This window comes from Nicotiana tabacum, chromosome 1 (assembly GCF_000715075.1).
Source record: "Nicotiana tabacum cultivar K326 chromosome 1, ASM71507v2, whole genome shotgun sequence".
NCBI classification, from domain to species: domain Eukaryota; kingdom Viridiplantae; phylum Streptophyta; class Magnoliopsida; order Solanales; family Solanaceae; genus Nicotiana; species Nicotiana tabacum.
This window is the reverse complement of record NC_134080.1, coordinates 179,608,273-179,626,456: the sequence shown is the minus strand read 5'-3', so window position 1 is coordinate 179,626,456 and position 18,184 is coordinate 179,608,273. Positions and strand designations below refer to the sequence as shown.

At 39.5% G+C, this 18,184-nt stretch overlaps 1 non-coding gene across 1 annotated transcript; it reads right to left on the bottom strand.

Annotated features, from left to right (window-relative positions):
- Positions 1-1,786: 1,786 nt before the first annotated feature.
- Positions 1,787-1,898, bottom strand: LOC142165083 (small nucleolar RNA R71). The gene has a single exon (XR_012696083.1). It is a non-coding gene; the product is annotated as a small nucleolar RNA R71 (small nucleolar RNA).
- Between the last annotated feature and the right edge of the window lie 16,286 nt (positions 1,899-18,184).

Below are 18,184 nucleotides of genomic sequence, written 5' to 3'. Positions count from 1 at the left end.
AGGACAATCAGAGGATAACTTGATCAAAAAGGAGAATAAATAGCAAGGACCAAATCCGCGCTTAGGTCCGCGGCCGCGGACAGAAGTTGTCCCAAATCCACGATCCATCCACGGCCATGGACGGGGTGTTTCGGAGCCAAATAATGCAAGGTCAATTGTGAAATTTCTAGGGAAACTTTACTTGACCTATAAGAAGTTCAGCTCGCCCAAAAAGAGGATATCGAGGTTTTTGAAGTGATTTTGAAGGCAAGAATAGGCAAGAAGCAAGGCGGAAGATTCGGCATAGAGTTTTTACCTTTCTTCCTCTTGTTTTTATCATTGATGATAAATTGTATCATTATGATTGTGAAAACGATTATGCGTAGCTAAACTCCTAATCTAGGGTTTTGATGGAACCTCTTGGAGGATGAATTTCTCGTTATGTTAATATAGATTTTGACATAATATTTTCTCTGTTTGTTAAACTCTGTTGTGATTGTTGTTGATTGAAGGGCCCTTAATCGGCTGTGCCTATTTAGTATGCATTACTCGGGAGAGAGTGCATATTTAGGTAGTTGCTGAACAACACCACTCCTAACGTATATGAGGGATCAATACAAAGGGTTTAAAGGTGGGATTAGGGATAACAAAACCTTGGGTGCGATCTAAGTGAGCTGTAACTAAGGCCAGCTAGCGTAATTTGGGAGAATATGTCTAGTATATTGTTGTTATTACTCGAGAGAGAGTTACGACAATCAGAGTGATCATGATCGATAGAGAAGACTTAGGAAAATTTATAGCAAACATAGCAGAAAGGATTCCGACAAGAGGGGAAATCAGAACCTTAGACCATTCTCATTCTTGCTTATAAACCATTTATAGCTAGTTCTTAAGTACTGCAATTTTATCACATAATATTTAGTTAATAAACACCCAATTTGTTACTCAAATATCTCTAAGGATTGAATACGTGAATTTTTGTGAGTCCAATAGCTATGATTGATAGGTTAATTCCCTGTGGGATTCGACCCGGACTTGTTAACCGAAATATATTTGTAGCGATCGCTTTATCCTTTTTATAAGACATAGTTGGGCGTGATCAAATTTTGGCGCCACGGCGGGGAGTTGACGGTGTTATTGATCGCAGTTAAAAAGAAGTGCAAAAATTCTTAGTGTAGTCAAATTCTTTCAATTTAAACTGACCATTGAAATTCTAACATTTGTAGTCGTAGTTGTTATAGGTGCATGCCTAGAAACTCCTCAAGAACTGGTAAATCGCTCAAAGCATTATCAGATCCTAAGAAAGTTTTCAAGGCATTGAATCATGCAAACAAGAAAGGCAAACAACAACAGAACTCAACCAAAAACATTGAACCGGACATGGAAGATGATAATCTAAACAACAGAAACAATGTGAATGACCCAAACGATCAGGGTGTGGCACCTCTTGTGCCAAAAGCAGCACTATATGATTGGGCACAAAGCACCGCTGACAACTTAGCAACTGCCATTGTAGTCCCTCAGATGCAAGCAGATTCATTGCAAATCACAAATAACATGCTACATTTGTTGCAAAACAAGAGACTGTTCTCTGGATCATATGTTGAAGATACTCAGCAGCATCTAAAGAATTTCTTGTCAATCTGTGCCATGCAGAGGCAGCACAACATGACACCGGAAGCAATACATTTGTTGTTGTTTCCATTCTCGGTGATAGGAGCAGATCAGACTTGGCTTAGTTCACTCCCCATCAACTCCATCACTACTTGGGAGGAATATTTGAGCAAATTTCATGCACCCAACAAGAGTGCTCAGCAAATTGATGAGATATTGAGCTTCAGACAGAAACCAACTGAGATGCTACATGAAACATGGGAGAGATTAAAGGGTCCACTGGTTACGTGTCCACATCATGGTATTCCGGAGCAGATGTGGGGGCAGAGATTTTACATGGGTTTGGCAGATAGTTTGTAAGCCGATGTTGATGCTTCAGCATGTGGAGTATTTTTTAGCAAAACATTCAGAGAGAGCAAGATCCTAGTTGACAAGATGGCACAAAACTCAGGATGGACAACAAGAAACGCTCCAATCACTCCTATGGTTCACACAATGGCTCTAGACCCAGCTAACTTCATAGCTGAAAATATGGCCACTCTACTGACACAAATGAGCATCCTCACCAAAAAGGTTGAAGGATTAGTCTAGAAACAACAGGTACACATAGTTGATGCAACTAATGGGGGTCTATGTACATCATGCATTAATCAACCATATATCTGCTCGTGGAGTGCTGAAGGTGATAATCAACAATATCAGGAGAACATGAATTATGTGGCCAACTATGGGTGACCGAGATGAGGTGGTCAGAATTGGAGTCAGCAGAATCAACAATATAGACCAGCTAGCAGCAGTACAATAACAACAATAACCATGGGGCTATGCAACCGTAGGGGCAAATGGTGCCTTACCAAAGGCAACACGGGTACAACCAACTAAATTAGCAGTAGGCTTATCAACAACCTCCACAACAACAGATTGTGAGACAGGAAGATGGGTTTGCTAAACTTGAGGGAATGATGCAACAAGTGATTGGGTCCACTGGAAAACTAGCTGACAGAGTAGATTCACATGAGTCAGCGATAAAGAATATTGAGATCCAATTAGGACAGATTTCCATGGCCCTAAATAATCATCCTCATGGGACGTTACCTGAAAACACCCAAATCAATCTAAAAGAGCAGGGCCCGAAGCAACTGATGGTAGTGAGTCTCTAAAATGGTAGAGACTTAGATCTAGAGCAAGAAATTGCTCGCGAAAGTAGACCGAGTGAGACACTGGTGCCAGTACTTATAAGGAGGAGCTGGTGGCTATTCTAGCCCGGCAGGTTCGTCAATTAAGGTTGAAGAGTTATCCTTCGGTTCGAGTGTAGTGGAGAGGTCGACCAATCAAGGCAGCTACTTGGGAGTCCAAGTCAGACCTGTGCAGTAGATATTCACAACTTTTCACCAGTCTAGGTACTTTTCTATGTCCGTTCGAGGAAGAACGATTGTTTTAGAGGTGGAGATTGTGATGACCCGATAGGTCATCTTACGTCTTAGAACCTAATTATATGCTTTGAAGCCTTAAATACCTCATCTTATCCCTCCTCGAATTGCATGCGTAGTCAGAGTGTTTTTCCGAAAAGCTTTTATGCTAAAAACGTTTTCCTTAAAAATCATTTGAGTAGACTTTGGTCAATGTTTTGAGCAAACGGACCCGAATTCGTGTTTTGATGATACAAGTGGGTCCGTATTGTGATTTGGGACTTGGGCGTATGCCCGGAATCGAATTCGGAAGTCTCTAGCCCGAGTTATTGGACTTTGTTGAAATTTGAAAGTTAAAAGCTTAAGGACTTTGAAAGTTTGACTAATGTTTGAATTTATTGATATTGGGTTCGTATTTTAGTTCCAGAACCTGGTACAAGTCCAATACAATGTTTATGACTGTCTGTCTAATTTGGTGAGAAACGAAATTAGTTTGACATGATTCGGATGTCCAGTTGTGAAATTAGAAGTTCATGAGTTTTCTTGAAAATTTCCTTTAATTTGATGCTCAATTCGTAGTTCTATGTGTTATTTTGGCGATTTGATCACGTGAGCAAGTTCGTATGATATTTTTAGACTTGTGTGCATATTTTGTTTAGAGCCCCGAGGTCTCTGGTGAGTTTCGGATAGGCTACGGAGTGAAATTTGGACTTAGGAATGTGCTAGTGTGTTCCAGATCTGTTGCAGGCCTCAGACCTCACAATTGCAAGGTCAGGCTTCGCATTTGTGACCTCTGATAGGTTCGCATTTCCAAGCAACGCATCGAATTTGCGAAGCGCAGATGGGACACCACATGTTCGCATTTGCAAAGTGGGACAGGGGGTACATTGATCACAATTGCGATCAAACGGTCGCTTTTGCGGAAGGTCAATATTTGCTTTTGCAAACAAATCATCGCAAATGCGATGACAACAGAAATGGAAGGACTTCGCATTTATGATAGTTTCTTCGCATTTGCGAGGTTCCCATTTTTAAACCCCATGTCGCAAATTCAATATCTGCAACTGATCAAATAGCTAAGAAACGGGATTTTTGCTATATTTCCTAAGATTTCAACCAAATATATTGTGTTTTCATGGTGAAAATTGGGGGTTTGGGTAGAAATAGAAATTTGTGTATAATGGGGATTTAGACCTCAAATTGAGGTGAGATTCCAAAATAAATTACATAAACGGGCTCGGAGGTGAATGGTTAATCGAGTTTTGGTTCGAATTTCAGGTTTGGACCAAACGGGCGCGAGAGTTGAATTTTGTTGATTTTTTTAATAATGACCTAAATTGAATCCTTTGCAATCGTAGGTAGTTTCTAAGGCTTAATTTGAATCGTTTGGTTGGTAATTTGGTAGATTCTATTGGTTCGGAGGCTTGTTTGAAAGACAAAGCCGTGGTTGAGCTTTGAATTGATCCTTTGGAGCGATATAAGTGTCGTGGTTAACCTTGACTTGAGGGATTAGTACTTGTTTGTCTATTTGCTACATGTTTAGATGTTAGGTAAAATGTATATGTGAGGTGACGAGTACTTATGTGTTGTTGTTGTGTTAAAGTATGCAGGTGGGACTTGTTCCTTGCAATAATTGCTTACTTTGATCATGTTATCCATACTTAGACTAGTTATTTGTTAAATTGATCGTTCTTATCGTGTTTATGGGTTTTTGTGATAATTGAGTATTGATTCAAAAGTTGAGATTGGTATTGTGGAACCATTGTTGTAGTATGGCTTGTTCTTGTTATTCTATCTCCCTGTTGTTACTTGTTCATTGTTATATGGTAAGGGAGAGTGTTAATTCACGAAGAGTGATGCCGCCGTTTGTGAGTGTTAATTAATGAAGGGTGATGTCGTACCATGTTGTGAGTGCTAATGCACGAAGAGTGATGTTGTGTCATGTTGTGAGTGTTAATACACGAAGGGTGATGTCGTGCCATATTAGTTAATGCACGAAGGATGATGTCGTGCCGTTTTTATTGATTTATACTGAAAGTGAGAGTAAAATCACGAAGGGTGATGCCATGCAATATCATTGTTTCATTGTGAGGTTGAGAGTAAAAACACGAAGGGTGATGCCGTGCAATTTTCTTCATTATGCTTAATTGTTTTTACTGATTAAAGGCATATTGATTATTCCGGTTATCATTTCTGTTGTATCTCTCATATCTTGTATTCTCTTAGCATGTCCCCCTCCCAATAGTAATTGTTTAGCTTTTAATTGTTGTTATCTTGTACATGTATTGTTATCTGCACAGGTTTATTACGTGGGTGTTATGTCATAGCCTCATCACTACTTTGTCGAGATTAGGCTCGACACTTACGGAGTACATAGGGTCGATTGTACTCATACAACACTCTACACTTCTTGTGCAGACTTTGGTACTGGCCCTAGCTATTCGTGAGGTATATAAGCTTGGATATGTTCATTGGAGACTCGAGGTAGATCTGCTGGCATCCGCAGGCCTTGAAGTCCCCTTCTATTTTCCTTATTTTACTGTTTCTTTTGTTCAAAATAGTTGTATTTCTTTCAGACTCTGTTTGTAGAAAATTTTAAAAACTCATGAGTTGTGACTTCAGATCCATATTGTAGTAGATATTGGGTATTTATGTTATTCCGTACTCAACTTTAATTCATTTTGGCTTAATTGACTTGATTTATTTATAATTAATGAAATTGGACTTAAAGATTCTCTAATGTTGGCTTGCCTAGCGTGTGAAATGTTAGGCTTCATTACGATTCCGAGGGTGAAAATTTCGGGTCGTGATAAAGAACTTCAATGCTTATACCTCGGATGAATTAAAATTAAAATTTTTTTATTAAATACAAAGTAATTATTTTGATGACAAATTACAAATGGGAAAAAACTAAGAATAGTAGGAGAGAAAAAAAAAAGGGATAGAGATTATATGAGGTTTTTTATACTTTAAATTAACTTAAAAATAAAATAAACTAGGTAAATGATATTAGCAATGCTATTCATATATTTAGGAAATTCAATAATTGAGATTTTGAAACAATTTTAAAAGTAATATATATATATATATATATATATATATATATATATATATATATATTACTGGTGAAAGAAAAATATATATATTTAAACTATATTAAAAGAAGAGTTGTGGGCAAGAATACTAATCTAAGGAACGAGCTAATAGAAAATCATAGTAATCTTATTAAAAATTAAGAACAAAAGTAATAAGATGAATATATAATTTCAAGTACTAATGTAATAAAAAATATCCTAGCTAAAATATTTAATAATAAATAATACAATGACGATATGCAAGGAACAAAAAGAGGAGAAAAAACTAGTGTACCCATTTAAAATTGAATTAAAAAAAATATTTTCTAATTATAATAAGAGAAGACAATATTATTGCATATCAGACGAAAGTAACAATTATTAAAAATATCGATAGATTTTATAAACAAATAATAAAAGAACTTCTATGCTTATACCTCAGACAATATTATATTAAAATTTTATATTAAATATAAAGTAATTATTTTGATTATGGATAAATTATAAAATGAAAAAAACTAGACGCAGTAAGAGAAAAAAGAGGGATAGAGATTATGTCATAATATTTATACGTTGAATTAACTTAAAAAGGAAAATAAACTAGGTAAATATTTTTAACAATACTATTCATAAATTTAGATAATTTAATAATTGTGAATAATAGAATAGAAGTTTAAAAATAAAAAACTATTACTGGAATAAGCAAGATACATATTATATTAAATGAAAAGTGATGGACAAGATATTACGACAAGGGACGAGCTAATAAAAAAATCATAGAGCAAAGTAATAATACTAAATAGTAGATAATCTAATAAAAGTACCATAGTAGTAAGCTCCGCGCATGTTACGTTAGGGTTACTAATGTGCGCCACCAGTCGGAATGACGAGGAAGAAGTGGCGGGCTGCTCCTCTGTCGGCCTCACCTAAAGCTCAGGAAGATTCATCTAGGCAAATAACACCAGAATCTGGTGTTCCCCAATCATTACGTTGGTTCAATTGATGCATTGGATGCTAGGGATGGGAAGTGCTCTGACGGTAATGAAAACGGCGATTCCGCCGATAGAAGAAGAGGCTCCACACGATCCAGACTTAGGTTTATCAAATGCGTCAAGGAAGCTCACTTTCTCGGCTAACTCTAGTGAGATTAAGTGTACTATGGTGGAAGTGGTCAAAGGGAATCGACAGCAACAATTGGGTATGAAACTTTGTCACGACTCTAAAATTGATCCGGTCGTGATGGCGCTTGTCCTGATACTAGGCCAGCCGACACAATTCTCGAATTAACCATCATTCAATAAAAGTTATTGTTTAAGTCTTTAATTAATCAAATATCTCATAATGTAAGTCTAAATGAACAGTACGGAATAAATACACAACCCCGACATCGGGATGTCACAAGTCACGAGCATCTATTAAGGTCTGAAAATATACTAAAAACAATCTAAGGGATACAAGAGGGAGAAGAGTAGGGGCTGCGAACGTCGGGCAGCTACCTTGCTAACTCCAATGACTGCCACTGAGCAATCAACACCCGCTACTGGGTTCAGAACTACCCGAATCTGCACACAAGGCGCAGGGAGTAATGTGAGTACGCCAACTCAGTAAGTAATAAAAGTAAATGAAAGCTGAGCAGTAAGAAAATACGTAAACCACGTCATAACACTACAACAAATGTAGATCATTTCCAAAGCAGTGCACAAAATCATTTACTTCAAAAATTATGCTCAGTTTCGGTAAAAACCTTTTTAAAAAAACTTATTTTCAAACGAGTGATAAAACAGTGAGTATAAATGATAGAAACGTAAACATCCCCTCGGGTAAAATATGTACCATAAACCGCCCCTCGGGCATAGTCGCAACAGAACCAACCCCTCGGGCTACCTCACAATCACTCGTAGTCAGCCCCTTGGGCATAACATGAATCAAGAACCACCGCCGGGCAAAACATGGATCAAGAACAGCCCATCGGGCAACAATATGAAACAACAATACCCCTTGGGCTACATCATATCACTCACACTAGGTACCCCGCGCTCACTAGGGTGTACAGACTCCGGGAGGGGCCCCTTACGGCCCAAGCGCAATATCAAGCCATCTCGTGGCATAATCAAACAGGCTCGGCCTCATATCATGCCACCTTGTGGCATAACAAATTAGGCCCTCGGCCTCATAATCATAAATCGGCACCACACTGTTATGACGCTCAGCCCGATCCCATAATATCCTCACAACACAAGCCATCGACCTCACTTAGTCAGAAATCTCTCATGCCACTCGGGCAATAATAAAACATGATGCTCAGCCCAAAATATTATTTAAAATATCAAATCGGAGTAAATATGGCTGAGTTGTGAAAACAGTAGAATACAGCATTATTAAGTAAAATATGAAGCCAAAACAGTGAGAAATAGTAGTAAAAATCCCCTAAGGATCCAAAATAGTTGGCACGAGGCCCAAATATGGCATTCAGCCCAAAACATGATAATACTTTCCAAGACACAATGATGTCAAATAGTTTTCAATCAAATACGCAGTTTAATAATCATACGGGATGGACTAAGTCACAATCCCCAATGGTGCACGACTCCACGCTCGTCATCTAGCATGTGTGTCACCTCAAAGTAGCACAACGATGTGAAATCCGGGGTTTCATACCCTCAGGACAAACATTTACAATCATTACTTACCTCAATCTGGTCCAAACTCTAGCATGCGATGCCTTTGCCTCTCAACTCAGCCACCGAATGCTCCAAATCTAGCCAAAATCAGATTTATACCATCAAAATATGCTAAGGGAACAAAGCCCACTCTAAAATAACTAATTTATATCAAAAATCCCGAAATTGACCAAACCCGACCCCCGGGCCCACGTCTCGAAATCCGATAAAAATCACATCAATAGAATCCTTATTCCCCCATGAGTCCATTATCCAAGAACATCAAAATCGGACATCAAATAACCCCTCAAATCCCCGATTTAAACTCTCCAATTTCAAGCCCTAATTTCTCAAATTTAGGCTTTAATTTCCACAAATTTCATGTTTACACAAGTAAGAATCAACATAGGATCGATAATTGAGTTCAAAAATATTACCTCCAAGTATTTCCCTTTGATTCCCTCTTTAATCCTTCTCAAAAAACTCCAAAATTGCTTAAAAATGGTGAAAGATAGACCAAAAATCGCGAACATGGCTATTCAAACATTCTGCCTAGGCCAAAAATTCCTTCTTCACGAACGCGGTCAAAGCCTCGCGTTCGCGAAGCACAAATAATTCACAGCTCAAATTTCCTCTTACGCGAACGTGAACACTACCCTCGCGAACGCGATCCCTTACTCAGCTCAGCCTACGCGTGTTTCTTCAATAGCGAACGCGATGCTTTAGGGCCTGGTGCCCAAGTCTGCTTCACCCTTCTACACGAACGCGAACCATGCCACATATTCGCGATGCACAATCAGACTCAACCTTCGTGAACACGGGACCAACATTGCAAATGCAAAGGGTAACTTGCCTGCCTCATTCAACATGTCTTCGCGAACGCGAGGGCCCTCTCGCGAACGCGAAGAGCAAAACTCTACAACACTGATCTAAAGAAGTCTGCAAATTTCAAAACAATAATTTGATCCGTTTAACCACCCGAAACTCACCAGAGGCCCTTGAGACCTCAACCAAACATGACAACATATCCCATATCATCATTCAAACTTGTTCCAATCTTCGGGGCGCACAAAACAACATCAAAACACCAAGATCACATCGGATTCAAGTCTAAGAATTCCAAAAACTTCCGAATTCCGAATTCGATCAAAATGTGTATCAAACCTCGTCCGAATGAACTAAAATTTTGCACACATGTCAAAAATGACACAACGGACCTACTCCAATTTCCGGAATTCCATTCCGACCCCTATACCAAAATCTCACCTATCAACCAGAAAACGTCAAAAATTTCATTTTCGCCAATTCAAGCCTAAACCTTCCGCGGACCTCCAAAATACATTCCGATCACGCTCCTAAGTCCCAAATCACCTAACGGAGCCAAACAAATCATAAAAATTCCATTCCAAGATCATATACTAACAAGTCAAAACTTGGTCAACTTTTCAAATTTTAAGCGTCAAACTAAGAACTGTTCTTCCAAATTCATTCTGATTACCCTGAAAACTAAAATCGATGATTTACATAAGTTATAATACATCACATGGGGCTATTAATGCCCGATATGCGAGCAAAGTGCAAAAGCTCAAAACGATCGGTCGGGTCGTTACATCCTCCCCCACTTAAACATACGTTCATCCTCGAACATGCCTAGAGTTGTTTCGAAAACCATCAAATCGTTGTATAATCTTACCATGCACATACTCGGGGGTGATCCCACGTCACCCTATCTGATAGACTTTAAATACTTTTGATGATCTAACAAACTTACTTTTAAGAACCAGATAGGGAACTTGACCTACTTGGACTGCTGCAAGCTTTAACGGATTCCAGCTAAAGGTGAACTACTATAGCTTCAGGAGCTAGGAACCCACACAAGGACCTGATGCTCTTATGGTTTCCTTATAGCAGTATAGAGTCAATTAGATACAACTGGAAATGAAGTGACTGACGGCACTTTTTCTACCGCACTACATTGTCCGCCCACTCATTCTCTAACCAAACAAAGTACTCACATCATTTCAAGTATGTGATCAAGATGTACCCACAATGATCTTTATATAAAATATCACTGGAAGGTTTCTATTTCTCATTCAAGCCTCTTGCAAAAAACAGAGAAATCAATCCTCACAAGCATGAAAACAAGGTTGAATGCAACTACGGACCAGTTCCTAAAAGATAGTCTGTTGTTGTCCTAGTTGAGTTGTAACCTTGTTATTGTACTTATTGTATCTCCTAAACTGCTTACCTAGAAGCATTTGATTAGGAATCCTCTTGTAAATCCGTAAACTCCTTGAGTTTATGTTGTGACTAGATTTAGTCATATGGAAAAGTCTTTGTAATTGTAGAATTACAAAGTGGCTTGGGTGAGAGCATCATAAGAAAAAGCCTTTGTAACTAGGAAGTCACAAAGTGGCTTGTGGTAAGAGTACCACAAGTTAGTTGAGTAAATCCTTTGCAATAGGAATCGTTGCAAAGAGGCTTGTAATAAGTAGGTTGCAAGTTAGTAAAGTTAAAAGCCTACAGGTGTAGGTCATGGTTTTTTGATCTCCTTGTGTTGGATTTTTCCACGTAAAAAAAATCCTCTACCTCATTTACATACTGTTTTATTAGCACTCTCAGTAGAATCTTGTAGATGACCAAGTACTCTATGATTTGGTGGACCCATACAAACTAACAATTGGTATCAGAGTTGACTCCTCCTATAAGGCTAACACCTAGGAAGGATCCTCATGACGGCTCCACCAAATTTTGAAGAAGGTCATTCCATATACCGACCCCCCAAGTTTAGTGGACAATGCTAATTGTGGTGGAAAGCTATAATGCACGATTTCATCATGGCTAAGGATTGTGATCCACGAGATATCATTTGCGATTGTCCTTATGTTCCAATCAAGGTACTAGATGAATTTTCATTTTCAATGGCAAAAACCAGCAAATAACACACTGAAGCAGACAGGAAAGTTGTGGAGAAGAATTTTCGTGCCAAGAAAATTCTAGTATGTGGAATGGGACCTAAAGAGTACAATAGAATCTCTACATGCGATACTGCAAAGGAAATATGGGAAGCTTTGCAAACAGCTCATGAGGGAACTACACAAGTAAAGCAGTCTGAAGATAAACCTAATACTGGTGATAGTTCCATGATGGCAGTTGAAGGCGATGAGATTGGATATGACTTAACTTTTTTTTTTTATGGCTCAATCAGATGATGATAAAGACAATGGCAATAAAGAGGTAAACTTCAGGGATGTTCCGAGAAATCTAAAATCCTATTCTCCAAAAAAATCATGTCTTTAGCTGATGTTTTAATCACTACCTTTCATAGTCTTGCGGAGGATAGGGATTCTTTGATCTTAGAATTAGGAGAATCTGAACATACTAGAGACGACTTAGTGGCTGCAGTTACTAACCATAAGAAAACCATTGAAATCCTCAGAAAAGAAAAGAGTGATCTGTTGGCAGAAATTGCAAACCAAGGGAAACAATAGTGAAACCATGGACTAAGTCAAAACCTGAAAATGCTGAAAAAGGAAAGGAGATAGCAAGTGAGGAACACATTAGGCTTGAAAATGAGGTGAAAGCTTTGAGATTTAGGATGTGTGCTAAAATTGAGAAAAAACGAGCTTCTCCAAACCAATCTAGAAAGAGTAATGAATGATCTTGAAAGTCTCTAAAGTGGACCTGGTCCTCAGAAGCTACCATTGCCTTGCTTACTAATGATTGTGAAAAAAGGCAGGGAGTAGGGTTCCAAAGGGAGAAAACTCCTCACAACCCTCACAGTAAGTACGTCACTGTCTCTGATAACTGGCCTCGCACCCAATGTGGGAATACTGGGCGCTTCAAGGAAGGTGTCCAGACCAAGAATCAATCAGTTCAGAAAGACAAAGTGGTTGCTGAAACCGTGACTACAAAAGAGGGACCAGGTTCCACTCATAAAAAACGCACATTACCTGCATGGACTAAGAGAACTCTTATTCATCCTCTTGCTTACTACAAGGGACCCAAACTTATTTGGGTTCCTAAGACTAACTCCCAATCTCTTGTGCAGGGAATAGTGAAAGGAAGCGGTCAACAATGGTTCATGGATAATAGGTGTTTGAAACACATGACTGGGAAGACCACATACTTTCTTTCACTAAAAGCCCTGCAAGGAGGGAGTGTATCTTTTGTCAATGGTAAAAAGAGATACATTCTTGGAGTTTGAAAAGTTGGGAAGTCACTCACTCATTCTATTGAAAATGTGTACTATGTCAATGGGCTTAAGTATAGTCTCCTGAGTGTTTCTCAAATCTGTGATAAAGGAAACAAGGTGGAATTCTTGTCCAAAATATGTACAGTCACTGACCTTGTAACCGGTGAAATAGTACTGGTGGCCAAAAGATACAAGAACATCTATGTTGCTAATTTCAAATCTTTAATGAGTGGTGATCTGAGTTGTCTGCATATGGATCTGTGTGGACCTATGAGAGTGCAAAGCAGAGGAGGAAAAACATGCATTTTCGTAATTGTGGATGACTATTCCAGATTTACATGGACTCTGTTTCTCAGAACAAAAGACGAAACTGTTGAAGTGTTTGTGGCCTTTGTGAAGAAAATCCAGGTGAAGATGGAGTCTAGAGTTGTATGCATTAGATCAGATCATGGGACAGAATTTGACAATGTCAAATTTGATGAATTCTGTAATGAAAATGGCATCACTCACAACTTCTCAGCTCCCAGAACTCCCCAGCAAAATGGAGTAGTAGAAAGGAAGAATAGAACTTTGGAAGAAATGGCAAGAACAATGCTGATTGACAGTGGAATTGCAAAGATCTTTTGGGCTGAAGCTGTCAACACTTACTGCTACTTAGTGAACAGGTGCATGATCATATCACTTCTGAACAAGACCCCGTACGAATTGTTGAATGGAAGAAAACCCAAGCTGACTCACCTAGGAACATTTGGATGCAAATGTTATGTTCTCAACAATGGAAAGGATCAGCTTGGTAAATTCGATGCCAAAAGTGACGAAGGAATATTTCTTGGTTACTCTTCTCAAAGCAAGGCTTACAAGATATATAACAAGCGGACTCAATGTGTTGAGGAAAGTGTCCATGTTATTTTTGATGAATCTTATCCATCATTTGAGAAGAGTGCTGAGGAAGATCAAGATGGAGAACCCTTACTCGTTCCTGGTGAAGTCATTAACATGACAAACGGAAAGGCAGATATGATGAGTCAAGTAAAGGAGCCAAATGAAGACAACGATGCCTCATCATCAACAGAACCAAGCACTTCAATTACAACCACTGAAGCTGAAGAAAGGGTGGTCGATGCAGTTTAGGGAACTCCACTAGCACCTGAGGGAAGGATAGAGGAAAATCAGCCTAACATACCTTCCTCTACTCAGAATGAACCTCAGGCGTCTAACTGGAGACACCAAAGCTCTCACCCTATAAACAACATCATCACTCCTCTAGATTCCGGAGTACAAACCAGGTCAAGAGCTAGAAATTCACTTGCCTTCTCAACCTTTCTCTCCCAGAGAGAACCCAAAAATATCAAGGAAGCCTTGAAAGATGCAGGTTGGATTACAGTCATGCAAGACGAGCTGCATCAGTTTGAGAGAAATAATGTGTGGCACCTAGTACCTAGATCCCCAAATCGAACCATTATAGGAACCACGTGGGTATTCAGAAACAAGCTCGATGAACATGGAATTACCACAAGGAACAAGGCCAGGCTAGTGGTCCAAGGCTACAATCAAAAGGAAGGGATTGACTATGATGAAACGTTTGCTCTAGTGGCTCGCATGGAAGCTATCAAAATTCTAATTGCTTTTGCATCTCATATGGAATTCACCTTGTTCCAAATGGATGTCAAGAGTGCATTTTTGAATGGACTCCTTAAAGAAGAAGTCTATGTAAAGAAACCCTCAGGGTTTGAATGTCATGAGCACCCTGAATATGTGTTCAAACTGGACAAAGCTCTGTACGGGCTAAAGCAGGCTCCTCGAGCTTGGTATGAAAGACTGTCAAAGTTCCTCTTACAAAATGGTTTTAAGAGAGGGAAAATTGACAACACTCTTTTCTTAAAGAAACGAGGAAGGAACCTGCTCATTGTTCAGGTTTATATTGATGATATCATTGGAGCAAGCCTCATTCCAACACTTTTGTATACTGCCAATGATAAAAGAAACACGTTGATTTGTAATCCTTTCTCAGATCAACCATTCATGAAGCTCCATCTCCTTTGGCAAGAACCATAGCAAATTTCTAAGTTGAACCTTGATATTATCCTTCCAACATGCTGAAACCGATTCCGTTTGTATTCATTCTAGATCCCAACGATCTTATCTAACCCAACATAGCTACTCTGGTGACATGGTACATCAATACCATCTAAAGCCACAACTCGTGCAACCCGCACACCAATAAGCAACAATCCGAATGCACTTAAATCATGAAAATGACTCGAATGAAAGAGTTGTACTGCAAGCTCACCAGTACCACCACAACGCAATGCTGAGATCCCATCACACGTCGTTGAACCAGAACGCAGGAATCTATCCCGTAGGATCATACCTCCACATAGCTTCGCTCCAATGCATGACCTCATCCAAACACTGGTCCAACATGAAACACTTCAAGTCACTATGCTCAATCTGACAACCACGTGCAATTAGATGTCTAGAACCAAAGCAATCATCATAACCATTGCGAAGAAATTGACATAACATTACACAAACCCGAAAGGACACAACTGATACGCCATCCGCCGAGCAATACCCAATACTCTTCCCGCTCTAATTCTACTGAGATACCCCAACAAAACGGCACCACATATGCCTATAACCAACAAATCCCAATGCCTTACAACACGGAAAGGTAACTTATAGATCTTCCCAGATCACTAATAAGCTCAATAACAATTGAATCAACATATCCCTTAACAGTACAACTCGGAGTCAACCAAGCCGACTCGATGTAGAATACACATCCATATTGGCCTACCAATGAACCCCTTATCAAGGAGTTCTTGAAGTTGCTCCTTCAATTCCTTTAACTCCACCGGTGCCATACGATACGGTGCCCAACACCAAACTAATACCGAAATCAACAACCCTACCCGGCGACATGCCGGCAGTAGGAAACACACCCGGAAAATCCCTCACCACAGGAACTAAATCAATGGTAGGAGTCTCTGCACTACCATCCATCACGAAGGCCAAATAATAGAGACAACCCTCCCCAGCCATCCATCGGGTCTTCAAAATGAAACCACCCTACTGGAAATATAATCCGTTTAATCTCACCACACAATCCATGGCATTCCCGGTATAGCCAACGTCGTCGTCCTAACACAACATCCCAGAATAACACGACACGGAGACAACCCGTCCATACCTAATATCACACCAAAATCTAGCATACTAAGAAACAAAGATCCACTCGGGTCTCCAAACCTCCAATAGTTACCACACCAGACCGATATACGCGGTCCACAACCACGACCTAACCTGTTTATGAGAACTCCCAATCTCCAAATCCATACAGCACGTGAATCACCATATTCAATCCCAACTCCACCGTCCTAATATACAACACACCTCTAATACCCAATCATCCCACGAGATGTACTCCTAAAATTCTTCTGTGCCACCAAGCAAACTAAAAAATCAGCAGTCGATCCAATAAGAGAGTGCCGCAATACTAATAAAGTATCATCAATTCAATCACATTGCCCTTTTTCTGAGACGTATACCCTCAGAAAGCTACAACACTAGTAATATCATTTCCCTAATCATCTGAAACTGTCCATACTGCCAAAGAATTTATGACCTTCCTTCCAGAACTAAACTGTGACCTCACACATGCAGATCTCAACCCTACACAACATACCGTATATACCATGCCATCCTATGATAAATATGAGAACTTCTTAATCCACTTCAAGCTACAAGAAACTATGTACTCAACTAGCCAAGAACTTTTCCATTTGATCCCATCTAGAAGAAAATCACTATACATCACATGCTCCTCACGCCCGAAGAAAATATACACCTTTAACCGGGGTAGAGACCATTAAGAACTCTCCGACTTCCATTTGCACAAAGCCAAACCGTCAGGATTGAATCTTTCTAACTCAACCAAGCTACGCAAGTCACTAAAACCCAAGAGCATTGCCGTGAAACACCTGTAGAAACTTTTTACCTCATAAGCATCCCAAGAACTCATCGTATCCTCACCATGCCGATCTGGCCCACTAACAAGCTATCCCATATATCCAAGTTCCTTCTGATTTACCTTCAACTTGATACTTCTTCTTGCTATAACACCACCATTCCTCAACCCAGACTCACCACACGAGACCCAAGCATAAAACCACACCATCTAAGGTTCATAAGTCGTCGGATACTCTCTTAAATATTCCCAAACGCACCACATTCCAAAATACCTAGCCTGAAGTGACTCTTTGTGAACCCCAAAGCCATTTCCTTCACCTTCCTGATGCTGATATATAGAATCCCATAATGATATAGAAACACCACGAGTCTTGACACCCTCCAATGCAAACCTCAGTTTCTAGCCAAATATACAACTTGAAAATCTCCAATTATTACACGTAAAATCTTGAACCCACTAGAACCATTCTCGAGAGTCATCCACTCTACTCAAACCGCAATTAGACTAATCAACGGATCAGACGACCCGTGCTCCATTAGCACTCCGACACCGCAGAATGTAACCTCACCTTAATACAACCAAGCAACTTCCTGCTCTATGCACCGTACATCCTTTACCAATAACAACTCAAGTAATTCCATAATTCTCATACACTCATAAAGCATAATATAACCTTTATTGAAATTTCCTTTACTCAATCCATCCTCGGCCTCAACCTCCGCAAGCCATAACTGATTCACCCGTATGCGTCAAACTAGAATCAACATAGCACATAACCGTGCAACCAACTAAGCAATAGCAGGCTCCCCCACTTGGCTCAAAGCTAAAGATCAAAGCACACAATAACTCATAATGCATATACTCTATTACTGCCATAATACCATAGTGAGATTAAACTCAATCTTTCATCAGCTCGTGAAACACAGACCATCTAGTACTTTAAATCTTTTGCAAATCTTGCATTCACCCTCGTAACAGTCAAGCCCACTCTCTTAGGCGACCCAAATTCAAATGGCAACACATATATGTCACTGGTAATAGAGATCTTCCAATAAATGACATAAAGGATCATGCAAACTTCAGAACAATCCGCAGGAGATAACCTACATGCCTCGCCTCAAACTAACATCTCCTTATACCCTTTCGCCGTCATAAACATTACACAGTCACTTAATCTTCCTGAGTCTGAACTCATATCATAACATGAAATCTACTTCACTTCTCGACTAGGTAACATGAAAAGGTACTTCAACACGCCCACAACTCGGCCTAAACATCAA